Source organism: Jaculus jaculus, chromosome 15 (assembly GCF_020740685.1).
Source record: "Jaculus jaculus isolate mJacJac1 chromosome 15, mJacJac1.mat.Y.cur, whole genome shotgun sequence".
NCBI classification, from domain to species: domain Eukaryota; kingdom Metazoa; phylum Chordata; class Mammalia; order Rodentia; family Dipodidae; genus Jaculus; species Jaculus jaculus.
Genome location: NC_059116.1, coordinates 39,341,187 through 39,368,882, shown reverse-complemented (window position 1 = coordinate 39,368,882; position 27,696 = coordinate 39,341,187). Strand labels below are relative to the sequence as shown.

The 27,696-nt window shown below is 39.5% G+C and overlaps 1 non-coding gene and 1 pseudogene across 1 annotated transcript; both read left to right on the top strand.

Moving 5' to 3' along the window:
• Positions 1-2,248: 2,248 nt before the first annotated feature.
• Positions 2,249-21,908, top strand: LOC101611033 (annotated as a pseudogene).
• LOC123455216 lies at positions 12,154-12,275 on the top strand. The gene has a single exon (XR_006633761.1). It is a non-coding gene; the product is annotated as a small nucleolar RNA SNORA40 (small nucleolar RNA).
• Positions 21,909-27,696: the final 5,788 nt, after the last annotated feature.

Sequence of the window (27,696 nt, the reverse complement as noted above, 5' to 3'; positions counted from 1 at the left end):
CAGCATATGGCTATCATCCACAATGAGCTTTTGATCAGAGAAACATACAAGATTTCCTAAAAGAAAGACCAATTTCTGTCAGAGTACTTGATGAACTACCAAAAGGACTTGGATGGAGAGATGGCTTATTAGTTAAGGCAGTTGTCTGCAAAGCCTAAGGACCAAGGTTCAATTCCCCAATACCCACATAAAACACATGTACTTGCTGGTGCATGCATCTAGAGTTCATTTCAGTGACTGGAGGCTCTGGTGTGCCTACTCTCTCTCTCTCTTTCTCTCCTCTCTCATGAATAGATAAAAATATTTTTAAAAAACAAACTTGGCCTGCAGGACAATTTAGCACTTCAGGTGCTTGCCTGCAAAGGCAAAAGACACCAGTTCAATTGCTCAGGACCCAAATAAACCAGATACACAATTTTGAGCATGCATCTGCCATTCATTTGCAGTGGCTAGACAGTCTGACACACTGATTTGTGTGCCCTCTCTCTCCCACACACAAATGAATAAATATTTAAGAAGTAAAAATAGACTCATTTGTTTCCTGAAGAGATACAGCTAACTGGCAAAGAGTTTTTATATGATTACTTGTATGTCCTCTATCTGCCCAAGAAAGATGCACATTCACAGTCACAAACAAAGCAAATAATGGAAAACTGGTTTGTTATGGGGGAATCTTGAGCCCTTTGATGGATGAGGAGGGAAAATAGCACCAAACCAAGAGAATGTAGTTGGAGTTTCAGAAGTGAACCTTCACATCTTAAGTGGTGTGTATGAGAAAGAAAGATGGAGTTGAAGCTAAATGCTATAGTTTGAATGTAGAAAGCCCCCAAACACCCTTGTATTGAAGGCTATGTTCCTAACTGGTGACACCATTTAAGGAGGAAACTTTAGGCCATAGTCCTGATGGGAGGAAAGTCGATTATGTGGAGCTTGCCTTTAAAAGGGGGTTGAACTTTATCTCTCTCTTTTCTGTCTCCTGTCTCTCTCTTCCTCCATTTTTATCTCTCTCCATCCTCCCTCATTAAAAAGTACTTTTTGTTTATTCTACCCCATGTTCCCACCATGAGGCACTACCTCACCACAGGCCTAAGGCAATGGAGTCAGTCAACAATGAATGAAGCCTCTGAAACCATGAGTCATAATCAACTTGTCCTGTGTGTGTGTGTGTGTTGTGTGTGTGTGTGTGTGTTGTGTGTGTGTGTGTTGTGTGTGTTTTGTTGTGTACCAGTGCATGTGTGGAGACCACAGGTGTCATTCCTCAAGTACCATCCAATTTTTTCAGGGAGGGTTTCTTATTAGTCTGGAGCTCACCAATTAGACTAGAATGGCTGTTCACTGAGACCCAGGGATCCTCCTTCTCCACTGCTCAGTGCTGTGGTTACAAGCATGTGCCACCACACCTGGCTTCTTTATGTGGGATCTGGGGATAGAACTCAGGTCCTCATGCTCACAAGGTATGCACATTACCAAGTAAGCTATCATCCCAATTACTTTCCTCTTTCAGAGTCGATTTGCCTCAGGTATTTTTTACAGAAACTTGGCTAACACTTCAACAGTAAGAAAAACAATATAGACAATGCCAGTCTGATCCCACATTCTCCAGTGTCTCCCATCTTCCTTCAAATTATGTCCTGTCTCCATGTTACAAACGTTTTGTGTATGGGACACACTCCTACAGCTCTACCATCTTCCTCTTCACTTTGGAAACACTGGCTCCTCATTGTTCTGTCGGTGCACCAGACATTCTTGAAATTGCTTCAGACATATACACTGTTTCCTTCCTGGAGATGCCAGGTGTGTTACAATCACTGTGACACATTCCTGAGAGACATGGTGTCAAGTGGGGAAAGAGAACAGGGCTAAATGTGGTTGATGTACAAAGTGAAACACTTACAATGTTATGCATGTATGAAAACATCCTTATGAAATCCACTATTTTGGATGCTCACTAATAAAAGAAGAAAAATACACACATGTTCTGGGCATTATCTTATTTATTTCCCTCTATGAAGGATTAAATTTCTTCCTCCCTCCATAATATGCTTCCTCATATATCTCTGCCTCTGCCTCTTAGTCCTCTCCAAAGATTTTGTTTCCTAACTTTAAATATATGGCTGTCATCCAGCTACATAGAGATAAGTACAAACAATGGGGGAAGGCAATGTTTCAGACAAATAGAGACATCACCACAAGATATTTATGCCCAGGGATTGAGCAGCAGAGAGGGAGTCATGGTGTGTGAATCCATATGAAGCTTAGTGTCTGTGCTGACATTGAGGGACTGGCCAGGCAGATTTCAATTCACCATGAAGTTGGGAAATTCATGATTATTGGTAACCCAAACATTGGAAAACAGGTACAATTGTTAGGATTCTGCTCTTGTGACTGGTACTCATCAGGGCACGGTTGACATAGTGATTGTGAGTTCTGTGTGGCTGTACACTGGCACATGCAGGCTCCTCCCTATGTTTGACAAATGACTAGGTAGGGCCTATGGTTCTGCCTGAGCTCTGACTGCCATAGACCCTTTATGATCCTTTCAATTCGCATTTTACTTGGAACCTCTGAGGTAATCCACTCATATCATTTCAACTGTTCTTCAAACAAATCACTATTGGCACAGACCTGGGAAAATATTTCGTCAGATTAACTCATCCCCAAGCAGGCGTCCATGGACATGAGTGAGGTCATGGCACCTGAGGCAGAAAAGGATCTTCACAACATGTTTTTCAGCCTCTGTTTGTCACACAGATGGGGACCTCAGATGCAGATTCCCGGGGAAGAGCGTCTCATATACCTCCAGAGAGGAGAGAAAAGGCTGTGTGGAAAGTCATGTGAGAAGTTGATTGGCCTTTCCATTCAGACACAGAGATAAAACAGACACCCATGAACATGCACAAACACATCTCATGTATGACAAATGACTGCATGACAGCACAGGCCCTGCCTCTGGACATGCGTATGTCTTGGACGACATGGAGAATAGGTGCTCCCTGGTTTGGGTCTGTTTGCTCTTGAACTTTCCACACCTATTTGGCAGTTTAACTGGAAGCATGTGCTTTTGGAGAACAAATCCCAAAAGGCACATTTTTGAATGTATGTAGAATGACTGCATTTTTGATATTTATTTACAGAAAGAACACATACCAAAAGGATATTTCATGTATCTCCTTAATGAAAAGTGTCCTTGTATTTGCTTCTTTTTCTGTGTATTATCATCATCTGTTGATGCATAAATTGTATGAGGCTGATTGCCTAACACTGTAGGTCTTCTGTCATATTACCTCCAACCACATCCATGTAATGTGACCAAATATTATTTTTGTCTTCTACTGAACACTATTTTCACATTTTAATGAGCCATAGTATTTTGTGTTTCTTTTTATCACTCACCTAAATGGGTAGGAGCAGAAAAGACAGTCCTCTCTGCCTGGCTTCCTCACACATCTACTTCTTTTGCCACCAGCATGGTTTGTGCTCAGTGATTTTCTCAGAAACAGTCCCAGTGACTGAGTTCAGGGCTGAGCTGCTTCAGCCAAGTGTCCCTTTGCATCTCTAGTGTTTCTTCACTGGTATTACTTCCTAAAGCCTCACAAGGATCACTTACCTGGTCTGTGCCACACTTGACAGGGAAAACCACTCATGTAAATGCTTACTGACTCATTAGAATGATGTGGCAGCATCACGTAATGACATGTGTGCTCTGTGACCTATGGATGTGACATTGAGCACATGTACAAGACAGCCACCCACTGAGGGAGTTCATTCTCTGTGATGTTATTGTGCAGCACAGCCAGCAATTTGACTATCTCTGTGGATTAACTATTCATTGTCATATATGTTTAATTATTATTAATAGGATGAACAAACACAATCAAGTTCCTACAATATTTTCAGTGATGCCTTTCATTGGACTTTGCTGGTTCACACCCTAGTGGAACTTTCTTTTGCTTCAAATGCCTGCCTTGATTATTTTGGGTCCCCTATGGTATGCTCCATTATTTTATTTGTATAATTATATATTTAATGATCTTTGGGAGCTCATTTGTGAGAGGAATTTGTAAGGATTTGAAACCTTGGTCTAAGAGATGTCTTTCAGTGTTGAATGCAGTTTCATAAATAATTCTGGTCAGAATTTAAAGACCTGAATGCACTGAGAACTACGGAGTGTGAGGTTTGCCTTGTGAGGGGAAGAAGGAATTTCATAGGTACTGGGTTAGTAGCAGTATGTATGAGATGCTGGCTGCATTTGGCTTGCCTATGTCCTGAAAACTTATGCAAAGTTGCTTTGCATAGGAATGGACTGGTGTTAGTAGGTGGATGTGACACAGATAGAAATGAAAACTTAGGGCTAAAGACAGAAGCTCAATTCAGCTTCAAATGTTTGAGAGATCATAACTATTGAGACTGGTCCAGCTGTTCTGCATTGGAACAACAAGAAAATTGATAACACTTTTAAAAGTAAAGGTCCTTAATGCTGAAAGAGTATCCTGCTCTTCAAAGTTGGCTTTATTCTCTCCTGCATGAACAACATTGGTAGCCTACCAGGCACTATGCTATGCAGTATAACAGTTGAAAGAGAGGGTCATTGGATTTACAACATGGTTTTAGTTTTATTACTTATTTTACTTTATTTTTGAAATTGCCATGGGAAATGTGAGGATGAATAACTGGAAGTCCCTACATGGAGGCCCAATGGATCCATGAAGATGAACCTTGATTTGTAATAGGGAGCAAATGAAGTTGCCAGGACTATGAGGTGACTGCCAAAGAGAATTTCTGGTTTGAGAGAACTTTTTCCCAGGCTGTGAGCAGCCTCTTTGGATGGCCAGAAGTGGAAAACTCTAGGCATTTTTCACTGGTTAGAGTATTGGACATGGAGTTACAGATGTTTGTCCTGTTTCTTTCAAAGCTAAATCTTTCCTTTCTATGCATCTATTGCAGACTTAATATGTATTCTGTGGTATTACTTTCAGTATTTTATTTTATTTTTGATTTTCTGTTAACCATTAATAGACCTAGCACTATTGGGAGGTTTGTACATTGTTAGGATTGATAAAAACTCTGGGGACTTTTAAGGTTGGACTGAATGCATTGCATTTTACATGGATTGTTAGCAGCTTATGGGGGCCAGGATAGAATGTGGTGATTTGAATTAATTGTTCCCCATAAACTCATGTGTTCTGCAAGCTTGATCCCTGGCTGATGGAAATTTGGGGTGGAGTCTAACTAAAGGAGAGCTGTTCCTGGGGGTGGACCTCAGTGGTTTGTTAGCACTGGCTTACCTGTATAATTCTGTCATACTCTCCTGTTGCTGTTACCCTCCTGATGCTGGCCAGGAAGTGATGTACGGCCTTTGCACAGACCACAATGTTACCTGTAATGAGGGAGTTTCCCCTCTAGTTGGTAAGCCAAAATAAACCCTTTCCTGCCACAAGCTCATTTTGGTTGGGTGTTTTGTGCCAGCAATGTGAAGTTAGCTGTAGCACATTGTATACCATAATTTCCAAATCCACTCATCCTATAGAGTGAATTCCATCATTGTGTTCTCCATGCTGGACGAGCTGAGCTTCTTTGTGTGCATGTGTTCCTCACTCCACATCTGCTTGCCTGTGGGTGAGCACTTACTACGATTCCATAATGTGGCTGCTGGACAAAGTGCTGACAGGAATTGGGTTTCAGGTGACTCTATTGTGGTTTGACTGAGATCCCTTCAAGTATGTTCTCAGAAAGGTAGAGCTGGATATTGTAGTAGTTTCGAATGTTATAGTGCATTGTGCATAACCATTTGTAGAAATTTATATCAACATCAGAAAAATATTAGTGAACCATTATTGATACTGATATTGACATTGTACTTGTCTATTTTCATAAGACAGCCACAGTTTTCTTAGCATGGCTGTGCTTTTCTTTGGTAAACCTGGTACATTAAAGCCTTCTGCACCATACTGTCTACTCAGGACTTCTAAACAGTTGGGGATGTTCTGTGTAAACATGAACTTCAACATTTTTATCTCTATTTCCATTATAAATTTCATGACCCAATGTTGTAAAGACATTTTGTAGACTTTTCTGGGAGTATTGAGGATGCTAATTGATCTATTTAAGAACCAGATCTAAAAAAAAAAGAACCAGATCTGATAAGGAGTTTTCCTAAAATATTTTACATGCTGCTTTGTTCAATACTTTTTAGGTTTGGGTCTGTGATACAAACTGCCTCAGACTCAGTCATGTGTTATTTGCTCCTGTCTTCAGTGGTTACAATGTTCTACAATGGTTACACTGTTCCTTTTGTTTATACTTCAGCACACCTACTACACAGGTATTTTCTCCCAAAGCTGATATAGAAATTGTTTTCATACATTTCTGCCATTGTACCTCTTGGCTTCATTTGTTATATCTTGAAACAATGTGGTGATTTGAATTTTTTATTTTTTTTTATTAATTAGATTTGTACTCAGTGATACAGTCAAGTTGGTACCATTGTTAGCTTCCTGTATGTCCTACCCCCTCCCCCTAGCTCCTCCTTGTTGAGGTATATGGGTCATGCATTGTGGAGTGAGCCCACAGTTATTGGTAGGAGAAAATGTCTCTGCCTATCATGACCCAACATGTGGCTCTGACATTCTTTCTGCCCCCTCTTCCACAAAACTTTACTGAGCCATGTTGGGTTCATTTTGGGTCTGCGTTAGTGATGAGGTACTTGGAGCCTCTGTGTCTCTGGATACCTGATTTGTTAGAAGTTGATTGTTCTCTGTGTCAATCTCCTTTACCCTTGTGCTGGTACCAGGTTCACCAAGAAAACAGCACCCTTGCTTGTTTCGCCAATTATTCTTAGTTTCAGCTGGGGCCCTTTTGAGGTATGATGGAGTGGTTCTCTCCTTAGTACCTGCGTCTATCTGAAAAAGAGAAGGAGATTCTCTGATTGAGAGTAAAGTTAGCACTAGATAAATGGGATATCCCTTATTTTTGGTGATTTTAATTTAAAAGCAATCAATTATATAAAGAATTATTAGTTGTATCAAGTTATTTCATTTGTATATTTAATGGGAGTTTTTATCTGCAGTTCAACAAATTATGTTTTATGTTCCTGCTCATCTGATGAGTTTCTGCATCAGAATTTCATTGGCTGAGGAAAATGAATCTCTCTCATGGTAGCTTCAATAACACTTTATGATAGTTTCTCATAATACTTGTTTGGTGAATGAACAGACATCATGGCCTCTGTGCATATAACTTGCGAACATTAGAGTAGGGCTATGGTTGAATTGTGTCATATTCTAATACCTGTGTGGTGAGTGAATGGATATCATTTTTTTTGTTCACATGCTGTAAACTTGTGAGATACTGAAGTGATGCATTAAGGGAAGTTTCATACTCAGGCAGTGAGCATCCAACATAGACTGTGGAATCCCAATGTTTCTATTATTTTTCCCTTCAATCCATACAGTGACATGAGTGTTTTGTTCCACCACTTCCCTGTGATGCTCTGGGCTTCCACAGGCACCAGAGCACTACATATCAAAACCCCAAATGATGGACTGAAATCTCCCAGCCTCTGAGGCAACAAAACCTTTCCTATTATTAAGCTGAATATCTTAAATATTATGTTTTGGTATACAAAAGCTTAAATTATGAATTTTACCATGTTAACTTTGACTTATATCATGTTCATATGTTTGTTTCAAAAATAACAAGTGAATTTTAACAACATGCATGACTCTAAATGTTGCTATTTCCTGAAAAGCTGAGAAATACTGATTGTTGATTGCTTTGCTTTTGTTTATTTATTTTATTTATTTATTACTTGATTGTGAAATGACACTTAGGGTTTTGATTAATTTTGTCATTACTATTTGTGTGTGTGCTCATGTCAATGTTTTCTAATCTCTACTCACTTGACTTCCAGAATATCCTCTTATCCCCTGCCTCATATACTGCATTAGCCTCAGCGTGGTTGAACTACAGAAGCCTGCCACAGCTTCTGGCTTACTACATAGGTTCTGGGGATCAGAGCAATGTACCTGAGCTTGAGCAGTGAGTGCTTTATTCACTGAGCCATCTCTCCAGACACTCAAATAACTTTAAATCTTGAAAATTGTTGTTTGCTTTAAAAACTTTTACTTGAGATATATGTGTATTGAGTACACAAAGGGTGATATTTCTTCACTGATATACCACTGGTAACGTGCCTGTTGCAGTCCAGTTCGCATTGCTGGTAGAAATCACCCAACCAAGAGCAGCTTCTGGGAAAAAGAGATTTATTTTGGCTTACAGGCTCAAGGGGAAGCTCCACGATGGCAGGGGCAAACTATGGCATGAGCAGAGGGTGGACATCACCCCTGGCCAACATAAGGTGGACCACAGCAACAGGAGGGTTTGCCAAACACTGGCATGGGGAAACTGGCTATAAAGCCCATAAGCCCGCCCCCAACAATACACTACCTCCAGGAGGCATTAATTCCCAAATATCCATCAGCTGGGAACCTAGCATTCAGAACACCTAGGTTTATGGGGGACACCTGAATCAAACCACCACATTCCGCCCCTGGCCGCCATAAACTGATATCCATACATGATATAAAATACAATGCTTTCATCTCTTTTTAAAAGTCCCCATAGTTTTTATCAATCCCAAAGATGTTCATACATCCCCATAGTCCAATATCTTTAGCTGAGCCATAATACCAAAAAAATAACCTTAAAAAACCCAGAATGGCACAGAATAAATACTCACATTGCAGTAGATGGCATTGGGCATAGCAAAGAAACATTCAACCAATACAAGATTTAAAACAAGCAGGGCAAACATTTGTAGCTTCAAGTCCAACAACTCTAGCCAGTGACAAATCTTCAAGTCCGATAATTCTAACCAGCAACAAGTCTCTGGCATTCCAATTCCGCCCCTCCAGCTAGGCTACTCACAGTCCTGGAAAACTTCATCGGCAAGCAGCACCTCGGCAGCCATCTCATGGTCCCAGCATCTCCACTGGGTCTCCACTGCAAGCCATGGTTCATCTTCATGGCCCCATGGGGTCTATATGCAGGCAACCAGCAAACCTACTTCACACTTCCCATGGCCATTTCCAAAACACAAGACCGTGTTGCAAACTCAATGACCCTCTTTCCAGCATTTCTTATACTCCACGATACCAGGTAGGGTGCCAGTTTGTTAATCCATGGGGGGAATAAAGCAGACTTTGAAGAACAGGACACTCCTTGAGCACTCAGGCCCCTTAAAAAGAGTCTACATTCCTCTTGTTGCCCCAGTGCAGGTCAGCCAGCCCAGTCTCATAGGTTGTAATCGCTCAGTTACAGCTGAACGGGCAACAGTTCACCCAAAGATTTTTCTTTCTGTGCCATATCCCTCTGCACACACCAGTTCATTTCTACGCAAAGCAACCCTGCACAACTTCCCAGTACATGGGCACAAGAGCGAGCTTCTCACACAAACTGCTAGCCCAGTCCAGGCACAGCTCTTTCTCACCCTCATAAGCCAAACCTCACAGTCCATAGTTCTTACTGCCTTCTGGTCTTTCAGCTCTGACCAGGATAGACCATCAAGCTGTACATACAGCACTGCAAAGCATCTCTTAGGCCAAGGTTTCAAATCCTCCCACAGTCCTCTTGAAAATCAGCTCCAAAAGGCCAAAGCCACATAGTCAGGTGTCTAGCAGCAATCCCACTCCTCGGTACCACTTTACTGTTGCAGTCCTGTTCGCATTGCTGGTAGAAATCACCCAACCAAGAGCAGCTTCTGGGAAAAAGAGATTTATTTTGGCTTACAGGCTCAAGGGGAAGCTCCACGATGGCAGGGGCAAACAATGGCATGAGCAGAGGGTGGACATCACCCCCTGGCCAATGTAAGGTGGACCACAGCAACAGGAGGGTGTGCCAAAATCTGGCATGGGGAAACTGGCTATAAAGCCCATAAGCCCGCCTCCAACAATACACTCCCTCCAGGAGGCATTAATTCCCAAATATCCATCAGCTGGGGTCCTAGCATTCAGAACACCTAGGTTTATGGAGGACACCTGAATCAAACCACCACAGTGCCCATGCTTCTGTATTAACACATGCAAGCTCATGCAAGCAACTCTAGTAAAACTCAGGGGTCACATACACAAACACACACAAAGACATGAAAATACAAAAGTGGTCACCTGGAAAATAAAAGTGGTTCAGTTAAAGCGAGAAAGAGAATGTAAAGAGAGATGATTACATCCAAATATCTATGACTGAGAAATTGGGTCAGTGAGTGATAGTGCTTTTATGCAAAGTCAGGCAGCCCAAATTCAATACCCATGCACCCATTGAAAATCATGTGCACAAAGTAGCACATGCGTGTGGAGATTGTTTGCAGTAGCTGGAGGACCTGGCACAGTCATTCTCTCTCTCTCAATCTCTCTCTCTCTCTCTCTCTCTCTCTTCCGCTCTCTCTTTCTCACTATCTCCATTTGGGAATTCTGTCCTTGCAACAAAATAAATAAAATTCATAAAAGTTACATATGTATCAAGCCTCCCTGCACTTGGGAGGCAGAGGTAGGACACTCCACAGTGAATTCCAGGTCAGCCTGGGCTAGAGCAAGACCCTAAGTGGAAAAACCGAAAAAGAAAAAAAAATATGTGTGTGTGTGTGTGTGTGTGTGTGTGTGTGTGTGTGTGTGTGTCTAAATATTCCTAATGAAAAATTAAAGGTAAGCAGTTGTCTACAGTTATGTCCTAAACAAACTAGCATTATGATATGGTTGGTGTTACATTTTTATATAAAATAATGTGGACTATCATTGATAATCCAAACTTTCTGATATTTATATTCAACTTCCCATGCCTTCAGTAGAAAAACAGAACATTTTTGACTATAAATATTCCTTGTGTATAAATATGCCATCAGCCATAGGAATAATTGTATTCATATGCTTCTAATTTTTAACTTTGCATAACCATATTTAGAGACACATTTAATTTGATAGTATTGTGATTCATTGGGACATTTTATATGTATGTGTACTGAATATGACAATATATATCCTCCACTGCTCCTTCTTACCCTGCATTTCTTCTGTGTCTCTATTGTACCCTTACCCTGGCTTTCTGTAACTTCTATTGGTATCTGATTACAAAGTATTAATATCCTTTCAGTAGTCAGGAAGAAATTTGAAAACTTGTGCTTTCATGTATGGCTCACAGATTTGCCTCTGACGTCTTGCCTGTATCTTCCCACATATGACAGGAATGTATGCCTATTCATTTCTAAAGGGTAAATTTTAAGTATATGCACTATATTTTATTCAACCATTCATGTACACATAGGTACAAACACATACTCTTTTACCAAGTATTTGAACAGTGCAAGAATAAATCATGAGTATGCAAGTGTTTTTGATGTGTGCTGACTTTTTTTTTTTGCTATGTATTTATACTCAGTAGTGGCACATTTGCCTCAACTATTAATTCTGTTTTTACTTTATTGAGAGTCCCAGTGTAGTTATTGCAGGCAACATGAAAGAATTACTCAAAAACTTATAAAATTTTATTTTTTCTGCATGTTCTCAGTAGTATTTACTGATTGTCATTTGGACACTGCATACATATTTCCTGCAGTGAAAGAGATTCCTAATTCTGATTTTTTTTTTTTGTATTTACATGACTACCCAACACTTTAATCTTTTTTATATTTACATATTTGAGAGAGAGAGAGAGAATGAGAAAGAGGTAGACAGAGAGAGGGGGAGACAGAGAATAGGTGTGCCAGGACCTCTAGCTCAGTTAAGTAAGTGGAAAGGAGAAAAAAAGGTAAAGAGAGGTGATTATGTCCAAATATCTGTGAATGGGGAGTTGGCTCAGTGAGTGATGGTGCTTTCTTGCAAAGTCTGCCAGCCCGAGTTGAATTCCCCTGTACCCATTTAAAGTCATGTGCACAAAGTAGCACATGCACGTGGAATTTGTTTGCAGTAGCTAGAGGACCTGGCACACCCTTTCTTTCTTTGTTTCTTTCTTTGTTTCTTTCTTTGTTTCTTTCTTTGTTTCTTTCTTTCGATCTTTCTTTCTTTCTTTCTGTCTGTCTGTTTCTCTCTCTCCTTTTTTGAATTCTTTCCTTGCAACAAAATAAATAGTTTTAAAAATTATATGTATATCTAAAAATTCCTAATAAAAACTAAAAGGCTGTTGAGCTAATGGACAAAGACTTAAAGACAGGTGCAAAAATAAATCCTCTTTTGCAACCCAGAGCTCATTGTTAAGTAGGAGTTTTGATACAGATAAGAAAATATGACAAAAAAAAAAAAAAACTAAAAGGATGCAGTGGTCTACAGTTATGTTGTAAACAAAGTATCACTATTATATATGATTGGTGTTAATTTTTATATAAAATAGTGTGGATTATCATTAATATTTCAAACTTTTCCGGTGTTTATAAGCAAGTTCCTATTCATTCAGTGGTAAAAAACAGAACATTTTTGCTATAAATTTTCCTTTTATGTAAATATACCATCAGTCATGGGAATAATTATATTCATATGCTTCTATTTTTACCTTTGTATAATTATATTTAGTGACACATTTATTTTACAGTATTGTGATTTATTGAGACATTTGTATGTATTCTTGCACTGAATATGACAGCACATATCCACAACTGCTCCTTCTTACCCTGCACTTCTCTATCTCTGTGGTCCCCTTGCCCTGGCTTTATGGAACTTCTACAGTTATCTGATTACATGGTATTATATCCCACTTTCAGTATTCAGGAAGATACTTGAGAACTTGTGCTTTTCTGTATGGCTCAGTAATATAGACTCTGATGTCCTGACTTCCTGCGTATGACAGGGATTTATTCCTATTCAATCTAAAGAGTAAATTTCAAGAATATGCACTATATTGTATCCAACCATTCATTTGTACATATGTGCAAACACATACTGTTTTACCTAGCTATTTGAACAACACATGAATAAACCATGAGCATGCAAGAGCTTTTGATGTGTGCTGACTTTGTCTACCATGTGTTTATACTCAGTAAGGACACAGTTGCCCCAAATGCTGATTCTGTCTTTACTTTATTGGGAGTTACAATTTATTTACTGACAGGGATATGGACCAATTGCACAAACATTTATAAGATTTTACTTTTCTGCGTGTGCTCACTAGTGTTTACTGATTGTCATTTGGACACTGCACACATATTCCCTGCAGTGAAATAGATTCTTAAATCTTCCTTGCTTTGCATTTACATGATGACCCAACACTTTAATCTTTTGAGTTAATTTATGTATTTGAGAGAGAGAGAGAGATAGGCAGAAAAAGAAGTGAGGGAGGAGAGAATGGGTGTGCCAAGATTTCCAGCCACTGCAAGTAGACCTCAGAAGCATGCACCGCGTTGTACATCTGGTATACATGGGGTCCTTGGAAGTAGAAACTGGGTCCTTTGGCTTCATAGGCAGATGCCTTAGCCACTAGCCATCTCTCTAGCTCTTCAATCATTTTTTTCTTTTTTTTAAATTTATGTACAAAGTATGTATAAAACCATGTTGGTACTATCGTTAGCCTCCTCCCTGTCCCCCTCCTCCTCAGGTACCCTCTTCCTTGGGGAATGTGGGCCATGAATTGTGGGGTTAGCCATCAGTTATGATAAGAGGCAATGTCTCTGTGCATAGTGTCCCAACATGTGCTTCTAACATCGATCATTTTTTACTTGAATATTACTATACTTCTCTAAAATGTGTCTCTCCTTTGATTATCCACTTACTGATTTGATTGTTTCTTTTGTGGTAAATAATTGGTGGTTTGTATTTTCTCCAGCTTGTTCCCTTTGTACCATGGTTAAGAAGAAAAAACAATCTCTATCTGCCCTCCATCTCTTTAATCTGTTCAATGTTTATATTGATGCACAGGAGTTTTTACTTCAGCTATTCACATGTCAAATTTGGTTTAAATCTATATCCAGGGAAATGGGTAGGCCAATATATAATAAGTTCTCCATAATTTTCACTGGTAGTTACATAAATTCAGGAACATATTAAGGATTTCATATACGCATAATTGGTTTTTGTTTGGGGAAAGTGATATATCTCAGTTTTCAATCTTGTTCAAGTGGTTATACAGTATTATACAGAGCTATCTTTCATGAAGAGACTGTCTCTACTTGAAAGTAAGCTTTGAGCCGGGCGTGGTGGCGCACGCCTTTAATCCCAGCACTTGGGAGGCAGAGGTAGGAGGATTGCCGTGAGTTCGAGGCCACCCTGAGACTCCATAGTGAATTGCAGGTCACCCTGGGCTAGAGTGAGACTCTACCGCAAAAAAAAAAAAAAAAAAAAGAAAGAAGAAAGTAAGCTTTGACAAGTGATTGATTGAATATTTCAACATTTGTATTCAACTTCTTTGTTATATTTATTATTATGTTATATAAGAATTAATATCTGGGTACTGGAAAGATGGCTTAGAGGTTAAGCGCTTGCTTGTGAAGCCTAAGGACCCTGGTTTGAGGCTCCATTCCCCAGTGCCCATGTAAGCCAGATGAACAAGGTGACTCATGCATCTGGAGTTCGTTTGCAGTGGCTGGAGGCCCTGGTGCACCCATTCTCTCTCTCTCTCTCTCTCTCTCTCTGCCTTTTCCTTTGTCACTCTCAAATAAATAAGTCAAAATAAACAAAAATAAAATTAAAAAAGAAATAATATATGTTCTTTTAATGATCTTCATGCAAGTATAAATACATACATTTATTTTAGTGGAAGAGTTTAGAGTATTTAAATAATTGCATCACATAATTTGTCTAACAGATAGACTCAAGAATAGTGAATTTTAATTCTATTTCCAGTTCAAAATAAATTTTATGTGGATATAGGGGATGGAATTGATGTTCTCATGAATGCAAGGCAAGGACCTTACCAGCAAAGCTATTTCTATGGCCCAAAATGTATTTTCTATTTTATAAAATTATAATAGCATGAACTATCCAGGCAATTTTATTACATAATCTTTGACTTAATTTATTTTCTTGATTTTTCCTACATAAATGCATCAATGTTATACCATTGCATAAGTACAATATGCAGAGATAGTTAAAGAGCCGATGATGGGCATGTTTTCCTGTGCATTCTGATCCCAAACAGCACTGTAGAACCTTCCAGTTCACAAATATGCCTCCCCGAGTCAAGTTTTGTCTAGATTACTGTTCCCTCCTTTTACATACTTTATACATATATGAATTGAGTTTCAGAGCCTGATAGCTACTCTTTTTCTTTTTAATGCAAGTGCAGGATAGTGCATTTTAATTGAAATGATTATTGTTACTCAATGAAAGAATTGTAATTAAATTAAATCAAATGGGTGCTTATAACATTTGAAATTTGCAGAAGAGGAGGCCGAAAGAATGTCAGAGCCACACACTGGGTCATGATACACAGAGACGTTTCCTCCTACCCATAACTGAGGGCTAACTCCACAATGCATGACCCATATACTCCAACAAGGAGGGGCAAGAGGGAGGAGGGAGGACAGGGAGGAAGCTAACAATGGAACTAACCTGACTGTATTCACTGAGTACTGAGTACAAAACTAATTAATAAAAATAATAACTAAATAAAAACATTCTAGTTACAAAAATATTGAAAGTAACAACCTGTATATTAAGCACAGTAAGACACAAGACAACATGCCATTATTGATGATAACAAAAATACAATGTTTTTTGTTTGTTTGTTTGTTTTTGAGGGGGGTGCTTGGCCTGGAATTGCAATACTGTGGAAACAGAGACAGACAGCTATGGCATGTTCTGACTAGTCATTTTAGACTAATTGGTGAGATGCAAGCCAATTAGAGGTTCTGTTTCAATAAAGCTGGATGGCATTTGGGAAATAAATTTGAGTTTGTCCTTTGTCCTCCACATGCTGGACAACTATATGCACCAACACAGATACAAATACACAGAAATAACATAACATAATTACACACACACACACACACACACACACACATGCACAGGCACACATACATTGAGCAAGAATGCTGCACTCTCAGTTAAGCTGATATCAGCACAAGGGTGATGGAGAAAGATATTGAGGATACTCAACACCTACCAAACCTGAAATCTAGATACTCCTCAGGGCCAATCACTGAAGTAGACTTAAAATGCTGCCATCATGGCTCAGGGAATTTTTGGGAGAGGGGGCAGAAAGATTTCTAGAGCCACAAGTTGGGGCATTTTGCACAGAGATATTGCCTTTCCCCCATAACTGACTGCTGCCCTCATAATGCATGACCCACAATACCCGTAGGGTTGAATTGCATCCCCAATGAAGGCCTCTTCAGAAAAGGGAGGGAGGAGGGAAAGGATAGTACCAACATGTGGTATTTACATACAAAATATGTACATATCTCATAATAAAAAATAAAATATATATTAAAAAATAAAGAGAAAAATTGATGAAATTAGGATATGATTATTTAAAACATAAACATGATTAATAAACTCATGGTCAAATTTATCAAAGAAAAATAGAGAACACTCTGAAAAGAGATGTAACAATAAATGCTAATGAAACAGGGAGAATCATTAAGACATATTTTAAAAACATATTCCAAAACAGGGGAAAACCTAGAAAAATAGGTAAATATCTTGACTCATATCACCTACTTAATCTGAATTTAGAAGACATAATTTTAACTGAACTAGTAAACATTCAGATTTGGTGTATTATTAACCTTTACCTGCTTGAAATAGAAAAGAACACTCTAGCCCCAGCTAACCTGAGATTTACTGTGATCTCAGGATGGCATCAGACTCATGGTAATGCTCCTACCTCAGCCCCCTGAGAGCTGGCATTGAACACATGTACCTACACACCCAGATAACAAACTAATATTATAAGACCATAATGTTATTTTTAAATGATCTATGCAATGTCACGTATTTTACCAGTTGGTTTTTAGCAGTGATTGTGCATTGTAGGGAAGAAATAGAAAACAAAGGGCATTCCCTACATCATGCATACAGTCATGACATGTGAGCCTTTCCAATCATGGAATGATGCATATCTTTTAGGTTTATGCTTTTCTGAAGAACATGCACTTTATTAGCCCTGTGGGAGATGTTGTTAATATGAACCGAAAAGGATAAGTACAATGTCTTCAACGTTTGGAATTTCCCCCATGGTATTGATCTGAAGGTGAAAATAGGACAGTTTTCCCCACGTTTTCCACATGGTCAGCAGTTGTATTTACCTGAAGACATGCCAGAGTGGGCCACAGGAAGTAGACAGGTGGGTTGTCCTGTGGTGGTGCTTTACACTAGACGTTAATAAGCATGCTCTTGTGGAATGTATGTCGCCTCATCCTATATTTATTCCTGGCTATACTTGTAAAATCTTTAAATATTTGACAAAAACTGTAATTTTCATGAATTTGTTTCCATATGATTATATAACGACATTATACAATATAGCAAAATTACTATGATCATAAAGCACTAAAAATAAATTTTTCATGGTCCAACCTTCTAAAGTTGTCTGGTTTGAGAGGAGAATCTTAGATTTCTTTCCCTGACGCATGTCTGAAATCCTCAGATCCTGCCTTCAGTGTGCAGTGTGCCGTGCCGTCCTGGGTTCAGAAAACCCCATCAGGAAGAACAATCAACCTGCTGCTTCGGTTGTTATCGGTTCCCAAAAGATGAGATTTCAAATGAGACAGGTAACTGCATGCAAGAAAATCATTTTAAGAACTGAACATTATTTATCTCCAGAGTGTAATTACACACATGGTATTATTGTACCTATTTTTATTGATTTTCACTAATCCCAAGGTGATCTGCATACCTGAAACCTCCACTTCCTCAACCCATCCCATTTCCAGCAGGTTCCAGCCAAAGAATAGGTGTGCAGACTGTGTGTATTTGCACTGGCATGCACACAGTAATGTAGGACCACGGGTAGGTGTACTTCCCATTGTCTTTTAGTTCCTTAAGGGGAGAGAGGGAAACGAACAGAGATGGAAACTGAAGATGGACCAATCAGAGACTGCCGTGAATATGCACACAACAACATGAGCTGAAGCCAGCATTTGAATCATACAGGCTTATGATGGGAGAGGATTTTGGAAACTGATCTTATGTGCTAGGGGAGTTACAGGTGGAAATAATTATTAATATGATTAGAACGAGCTAAAAGTTTTAACTGAATTCTTTTCATTCCATAACATGCTTTAAGCTTTTTACTAGCAACCTTTGTACATAAAGACAACTTTACAAAATCCAAATCTCTTCACACCATACTTCCCTTTCTCTTCCCAAATCCTCCCTCCAGTGAATCTCTTTCCTTCCCAACTAGGCTGTCTTCTACTTTAATGCCATTATTTATTCATCCTTTGGGCATCTCTTGTGTATGTCTTGTGTAGGTAGTGACAGCCACTGTGTGCTAATAAATACCATGGCCATTGTTTCTGTAAGACAGTAATAGAAGCAGTCCTCCCCTTCCTTGGGCTATTATTTCCTTCCCACCACCTTTTCTGGACCCTGACCATGGAGACTGAGATATAAATGTCTTACTTAGTGCTGGACACTTCCCTGTCTCTGCTCAGCACTTTGATGAGTTTTGAGTGTCTGTAGTGGTCACCACAATCTAAAACTGGAAGCTTCACTAACTAAAGTGAAAGTAGCATTAGTATATGATCATAAACACATATCCATTTAACCTGACAACCTGAGTAGCCCCCACCCCAGGGATTATGAACTCCATAGTTAAAGGATTTTGATTAAGTTTTCAGTGTCAGACATGAATTATTTCCCACAAGGCTGGCCTCAAATCTATTCAGAGAGAATTTGATTCCCACACAACAACCATGCCACTTTGCAGTAGTTGGTATATTTTGTCTAGATAGCCAGACAAGAAACTTACAGTATCTACTACTGGTTAACATTCTTGGTGGCTGTTTTTCTCAAACAGGCTGCATAGCCAGAACATGTTTTCTATAGCGGGGCTGAAAAGATGGCTTAGCAGTAAAGGTGCTTGCCTGCAAAGCCAAATGACTTCAGTTCAATTCCTCAGTACCCATGTAAGCCAGATGCACAAGGTGACGCATGCATCTGGAGTTCATTTGCAGTGGCTGGAAGCCCTAGCATGCCTATTCTCTCAGTCTCTCTCTCCCTCTCTCTCTCTCCCTCTCTCTCTCTCTCTCTCTCTCTCTCTGTCCTTCTCTGCCTCTTTCCTTAGCTCAAATAAATAAATAAAAGTTAAATTTAATTTTAGAAAATTCTTCCATAGGGTTGGATGATGGAGTTGGCATTAATGTAGATGTAATGTCAAAAATGGGAATAAGGCACATATGAACAATATTTAATATCAGTGGATAAAGACAGAAAAAAGGAATTAAAAATGATGCTCTATTATAAAGGAACTCATAATATTGCAGTTATTCAAATGTTACTATCATGTTAAATATACAGTCCAAATGGAATGACTAGTAATATAATTTAGCAGTGGCTAAATACTAAGTTACCAATTATTTTTTTCAGTTTCTGCTCAATAGGCATCTTTTAAGTGAAAAACAAACTGAAAATGTTGGTAGATATATATGCTATAAAAATTATGGGATACTTCCTAAATGTTTACATATATCTACAAATTTAATTAATATGATTAAGAAACATAAAGAACATTTGGATGAGTGGAACCAAAGCTGTCTTTGGACATACTTGACCACATAGATGGTAAAATGTTTGCCACCCAAACATGAAAACCTGAGTTCAGATCTCCAGAACCAACAAAAAGACAAGAGTGGGGGCAAATTTGGAGAGGTGAAAAGAGTGGGACTCTAGAATTTGGTGTCTATCTAGTCTAGTCCAAGTGTTGAGCTCCAGATAAAGTAATGTACCCCAACTCATGAATAAGATAGACAGCAATTGAGGAGGCCACCCAGTGCAGAACTCTGCTCTCCAAATTCCTACACACACAGGTTCATGCACACACAGAAAGAAACATGTAAAACACACATGCATGTGTTTGTACATGCACACACACATATGCACCGCATACACACATGCACACACACAAAAGAAGTAAAGGTGTCTTCATCATTGTACATATTCAATATGCAAAGATATTCTACAAATTTATCTTATGAACAAATATATTTAAGATTAAATATTAACATATGTCATAGCAAAATCTCCACCTTACAGGTAAGAGTAATGACTTCTTCCATCTTTCACCACATGTCATCTTTATTCCTTGGGAATTTGGTAACTGATTTTTCTCATCCTACTTTCTCAATAAGGTCTTGAATAAATTACCAAGACAAAGGATTATGGAGGTACAATTTAATAAAATGCATAAATGCTATCCATGTCCTCTCAAAATTAATTTGCAAAACCCTGCACCAAGATGATGGTGTACAGCTTTTGGTGATAATTATATCCTGGTGTCCATTTTCATTCAGAGAATTACTATCACTTAATGAGATAAAGGTGGAAGATTTCAATGTCCCTACTGTGAATACGTAACAGAGCTCCACCTAGAGTCGGAGAGTAGAATGCACCAGCTTTCACCCTAGCCTTGGAATGCAGTCTGCACAATTCCATATATTACATTTGGAATTTATAAATTATCCAGTTTAAGCTGTTTTCCAATGTTTTATTGTGACAAGAATTCACAATAGCCCAGGCAGGCATGGAAATCACTCTTTAACAACAGGATGGCCTCAAGTTCTCAGAGATATACAAAGCTTTGCCTTCCAAGTGAGTGATTTAAGGTGTGAGCCACCACATCAAGCAGTTAAGACTTGTATTATGACTCTGAATGTGTTGATATAAGGAGTATTGAGATAATTAAACTATTTCATATATGTGAGGTAAGAGAAAATGATAATATTTCCTAGGAGTCCTTCACCATACATGTTAGATCAATTAATTTTGAGGCATGTATTCAGGATAATCCACTTGTCTTGCTGTCAACGACAACACAGAAGGAACAGTTTTCTATCATGCTGGACACACTTATGTGAGACATCAGTGACACATGAAAACTGGAGCTGTACTGATGAGTCTTTGCTCTCTGCCTCAGACATGGAGTGGTGTGTGAAGTGTGCAGATGATCAGTACACGAGTGTAGAGCAAACCCACTGCCTGCAGAAAGCTGTGACCTGTCTGGCTTATGAAGACCCTTTGGGGATCACTCTAGCCTGCTTGGCCCTGGGATTCTCTGCACTCACAGTTCTTGTTCTTGGGGTATTTGCGAAGCACCAAGACACTCCCATCGTGAAGGCCAATGACCGCACCCTCAGCTACACCCTGCTCATCTCCCTCAAGTGCTGTTTCCTCTGCTCCTTGCTCTTCATTGGACGTCCCAGCACTGCCACCATTGTCCTGCAGTGGATCACATATGCAGTTCTCTTCACTGTGGCTGTCTCCACTGTCTTGACCAAAACAGCTACTGTGCTCCTGGCCTTCAAGGTCACCACTCCAGGAAGAAGGATGAGGGGCCTGCTGGTGTCAGGGGTACCTAACTTCATCATTCCCACCTGCACCCTGGTCCAAATTACTCCCTGTGCAGTATGGCTGTGGACCTCTGCACCCTTTATCGACACAGATGCACACTCTAAATATGGAAACATCATCACCATTTGCAACAAGGGCTCAGTCACTGCCTTCCACTGAGTCCTGGGATACCTGGGATCTCTGGCCATAGTAAGCTTCACTGTGGCTTTCTTGGCCAGGAGCCTGCCTGATACCTTCAATGGAGCCAAGTTCCTGACCTTCAGCATGCTGGTGTTCTGCAGTGTGTGGGTCACCTTCCTCCGTGCCTACCAAAGCAGCCAAGGGAAATTAATGGTGGCTGTGGAAGTCTTTTCAATCATGTCCTCCAGTGCTGGACTACTGGGCTGCATCTTTGTCCACAAGTGCTACATTATTTTGCTATGACCACATAGAAATACTCTTCACAAGGTCAAGTATAAAATCAATTCTTGATTCTATATCTTTCCTTAGAATTTAATCTGTGGTTACAATACAGATTGAAGATATCATAGCATTTTTTAAACCAAATGTGGTTTTTGCACCCCACAGAAGTGAGTTTCATTTGTTCCCCATGATGGTTATGGATCATATGAGTGGTTTAACATGATTACTTAAATAAGTCAAATCTTGTATCAGAAGAACAGTGATTGGTAAGGAGTTATAAAAAAGAATATTACACATAGGGACATCACCTATCCATGAACTGAAGTTGGGCTCAATCTCACTGGGTGCCCATAGGATGATGAAGATAGTGGTGTGTTCTGAGGAAGAATATGGTTTGATGTGATATGAGGGCTTGGATTCTGTAAATCTTGTTATGGTCTTGTATTTTTATCAACAAAAATTGTTCATTAGTGAAATATTGAAGCCATGAGGAAATGAATTCATTATTAAATTGAACTCATTGCCTATATTTGTTCTTTAATTGGCTGACCATCATAAATAACTTGTGTAGATATGAAACTGTCATGAAGGAAATCCTTGCCTCTTGCATACATATTTGTTAACATGGGATAGTAATAGCCGTGTGTGTGTGTGTGTGTGTGTGTGTGTGTGTGTGCCCAGTGTCAGTGGCTGTTTTGAGGGCACTTGTCTCCCAAGAGTCCTTGGGAGGAAACCTACTGCACAGCATAAGAGCTGTCGAGAATCAGTCATGAAGAGGTGTGCCCTAATGGGTTGTAGTAACCATCCCACCCTCAGTCTGCATTCCCATCTCACCTTGTACTTTGCACCCACATGCATTCCCACTACTATGATAACCTTCATCATGAGTCCACCATCCACGGCACCATACAACAGCCTGGTAAATACTATTGGCACAGTTTGACTCTCAAACAGCTCAATAGCTAAAATAATACAAAGTGGATTTCAAATGTAAGAATGATGCATGTTTCCAAGGTTCTGGAGGGTCCCATAATTTGTGATTCCAAATTTGGGGTCCTGTTTTATTTTTTTTACCACAAGTCAATTTTAATTTGAAGTGAACAAACATTTATGATCTTAACTTCTATTGGTGTTTTCATAAGCATCATCCATACTATTTACAGCTATTCTGTGAAAGCAAAAATAAATATATCTTAATAGGACATAGAAGGTCAACCAACAGAATCCATCTGCTGCTTCAATAGTGTTCTCTTTTGAAGAAAGAAGTGACAAAAATAAACTCAGGCAGGATAAATGATGAATTATTAAGTTTATTTATGGAGAAATCACAAATTGTGGGGATTAATTAAGGGATATTGCGATCTAAGAAGAGGGCTAGGGCCAAGTCATAATCACACAGGAAATAGGAAGCATGCTGTTATTTGGAAAACACTGTATAGTTTATCATTGAAGAAAAATTAAGGATTTTTTTTTTTTTTAGAAAGACAGGTATAGAGCCACATACACATGGAAGGGCGTTCATAAAGCCCTGAGGCTTCCATGAAAATACTGGAGTAGAGGCACAAGCACATGGAGAAGACACTGTAGGAGCTTGCGTAGGGAGACTTAGAAGAAACACACATAGTATCCACCTTATATGTTTCTCCATGGACGAAATTTAAGAAGGAAAATGGTGTGAGTTTGAGGAACTAAAACAAAGTGAAAATATCAAAGCAGAGATCAGGAAATTTAGATGAGATATAGTAAGGAGGAAAGAGCTCTACCCATTTTTATCCCAAGTTGAGAGACACAGGTAACAGGCCTGGAGTTAGTGAAAGCATCTACAGGGTAGGTCTAGAGTGTAATGGAAATAGACATGTGGTAGATTTAGAGACCAGAGGAAAATCATACACATACTTAAAGTGAGAAACTGACACACACTAAAAGCAAGCAAAAAAAAAAAAAAAAGTTCCTCCAGACCAACAAACAGAATTGTATTCTCCAGGATGGGTGAAGGGAGAGGACAGCCACACATCTACACCTCTGGCCCAAGCAAGTGGAAGTAGGCAGAGACGGAATCCAGAGAGAGTGACAGGAAGACCACAGCCTTTATAGTACAGAGATGTATTCTTTTGTCAGATTCAGGTATGCAAGGAGAAGACCCTATTGGTTTGTTGATTTGGAGTGAGGACCCAAGGGCCAGCCCAGCTGGATGCTCTCTCTAGGTGGCATGCTATATTGTGGGCAGTAGGGGAGGGCACTACAGACCAGTCCAATCTGACACAAGTTCCTTTCCTGCGAAGAGTTCTATTGCATGCCAGAGAAAAGGGGCATGTGGAATGTTATCTCTCTGGGTCTCTCTGGCCTTCAATTTCTAGATGAAACTGCCTCAAAGAAATGAAATTTCTCTGATTCTCCTCCAACAGGATAGAACTAGGTTTGAAAATTAGCAGAGATTTTGGAACCCAGAGCATGCAACATGATATAAATTAGTTCACTGACTTGCTATTTTGGGACAAGATGTACCATCTGTGGAGTTTCATGAGACGTCATGTGTAGGCAATGAACCATGGGGAAGAACCTGGGATGGTTACTAGCCTTGGAGAAGCATTACAGTCTGGGCTTTAAACAGAATCAAGGTAAAATTAAAAAGGTGAATCACCACTTCAACTTATTCTCTCCTTAATATTGCTTCATCATTCCTATAGGGTTCACTGGCCTTTCAGTGTGATGACACATGAGCCATTGTAAATTCTTTACTGGCTTTAGGAAAGTACATGTGTAAATTAAATGTTTGAGACAATGTCAATGACAGAGGAGCAAAGATAGCACAGTGTAGTGTGTTAGTTGGCCTACGATTCAAGGGACAGTAGTTTAATCCCCAGTATCAAAAAAAAAAAAGATTCAAAAATATATCCTAGATGGTTTAGTCAGTGTGGTAGTTTGAATTTATATCCCTCAATAGGCTCAAATGTTTAATTAAAGCTTGTTACTTCCATTTCAAGCCATCAGACTGGAAGGGGTGTCACTGTGGGTGGCTCCTGGGGTCCAGCCCTAAGGTGTTACTGGGAGCAGACCTGAATTCCTGTCTAAGGTATGCACAGTGAGTTCTACTTTTGTTCCCTGTAGTTTAGGTGCTGATTTTGCTTTGTTTTTGGTGGTACTGGTGGTGGTGTTTCTACCTTTCACCATGAAGGAACATCCCCTGGATCTGTCAGCCTGAAATAAATCACTTCCTCCCATCAACTATGTCTGGTTTTCAGGTTCATCCTCCAGTATGGAGCTCAGTACAAAAGACAGTAATGACATTATGTGAGAGTTCCTCCTTCCTTGAGTGAAACTGAGGATATATACCTTAAATTATGAAGAGAGGAGCATAGAAGAAAAAGGAAAATGTAATTCACATTTTCTATACTTTGGAGAAAATTATTTTTTTCAACAACAAAATGGAATTTTATCTGTGAATTTCAAATAATGCAAAACCTCATAAAACCCAGTATTAACCATCTGATCCATCTTTACATGTACATTTACTTGTCATTTACCCACTGTGAGGCCATCACACCACCAATCTCCTAAGATGACTCACCTGCCCAACTGAAACTCTGCACTCACCAGAGCAACTATAATCACTGATCATTCTTCTACAATAAGATACTCCGTTGTCCCAATGGTACATTGTGATTTCACTGTTGGTGATGTTGGTAATGTTTCAATAGTGATTTGTGATAGCACAGTGAGGAATTGTCATATCATCATGGGACATTGTGGTGTACAGTGTTAGGTATTGCAGTGGTATTTGTAATGTCAGTCAGGTGGGAATTTTCATGTCAGAGTTGGCTTTTGTCTTGACATAGAGGAACATTGTGGTATTGCATCAAGACCTGTTGCAGTAACAGCAGGGTCTCTTATGGAACATTGGGGCATTCATATGATGTGACACTAAGAAATTGTGATTTCAATGGGAGAGTTATGATGTCACAGTAAGGAAATACATATCACATTTGAGGATTGTGATGCAACACTGGGAAATTCATTGTCACAGTAGGTAATTTTGAAGGGGCATTGGGCATGTTGAATGTAACAATCTGGCATCCTAATGTAAATGTGAACTATTATGATGTTACAGTTCTGTACTGTTATGACACAGTGGGTTTTATTAAGTCATATTAGGGCACTGAGATATCATAGGGAGGGATCATGATGTCGGAGGTGCATATTTTGATATCATATTGGGACTTGCTGATGCAATAATAGGTCATTATGATGTCACATTGAGGTAATGATATTTCAAAATGTTACTTCTTGGTGCTTAAAGGAATATATTGATGACACAGTATGGTATGGTGATGTCATATTAGAGCATTATGATATCAGATTTCCATATGATGCCACTATTATGAACTTTGATGTCTGAGTAGGGTTTTGGGTTTTTTTGTAATAAACATTTTAATTCAACTTATAAAATTTATATGTACAATAAAAGGGCAATGTTGGACCCTGAAAGTCCCAGGCATGAGGCCTAGTGGAACTTCCTGAGCCTAGCTAAAGTTTGGTGACCTGTCTCTGGCCAGCTAGGACTCAGCAAGATGCCTAATGGCTTCTTGCCTGCCACCTCCACATGGTAGTTAAAATTACCATTTCAATAGTTAGAGTCTACTATTGGCCCTTACTTCTCCCCCCTCCCAGTCCTAAAATCCGCACCTTCATGCCCACCATTATATAGGCAACTACTCATAGTAATAGAGCAAGTTCCTGTGAGTTCCTGCTTCCACAAGACTCCCAACTCAGTGTGGTTTTTCTCCAGAGGCTAGGAGAGGTTTCTGAGTCGTTGTACACCCATCTTCCTCCTCAACCCCTTGGGAGGAACCAGCAGGCCTGGTCCTTCCACAGCACTACCTGTCTGCCGGCGGAGCCCAGCATCTGGCGCCTAATGTGCAGCTCTCAGAGTTCAGCAGACTAGTGCCCCATGAGAGGCAGTCATTGAGGAGGTAATCAGTGTACATGTGTGGGTGAGTGTACCCTCATAAGTTATAAGGGAGTCTTCATATTTACCGAGGAATGAACTAAAATGAACCTGACCATGTGGATGTTAATCTTTTGGAACCTTTGTTTTGGAGAAATAGGCATGGACTTGGTGCTTACAACTGAAGGTGTCTTCTGGAGTGATAAGCAAAATTTTATGGACTATTTAGATAAAAGTTTAAAAATACTAAGTGTAGATAGCATTAAACTTCGAGGCTTGGCTTATAAGCTTTCTAAGAGGAAAGAAAGACTACAGGGGACTTCATTGGAACTGGACTACTGGCATAACGGCTGGCTGTGTCCTGCTGCCCAGGCCCAGAGAGTTTAATCAAGGTTAAATTTGGAATAGACTGATATGCTTAGCTAGAGATATTGCATTAAGAGATTTAAGAATTGTTTTTGTGTTGTTGTTATTGTTTTGGTTTCTCGAGATAGGGTTTCACTCTACCCAGGCTGACCTGGAATTCCCTATGGAGCCTCAGGGTGGCCTAAAACTCATGATAAACCTCCTACCTCCGCCTCCTAAGTGCTGGGATTAAAGGCGTACACCACCACACCTCACTGAGACTTAATATTTTAAGCTAGAAAACCTCAAGCAAGTTAAGATTACAGGCACTGAGACTAATTTTTGGTTATGGTGGTTCAGTTTACATTGTTTTAGTCTCTCCTTGCTATGCCTTATATCAGTTAAAAATGTTTACTATGTGCCTTTATATGTTAGAAGTGTTTAACTTGTTTAATTTTACAGGTCTTAATATCAAATTGGTTAAGACTGTGGGGACCTTTAAAATTAAACTGAGTACAA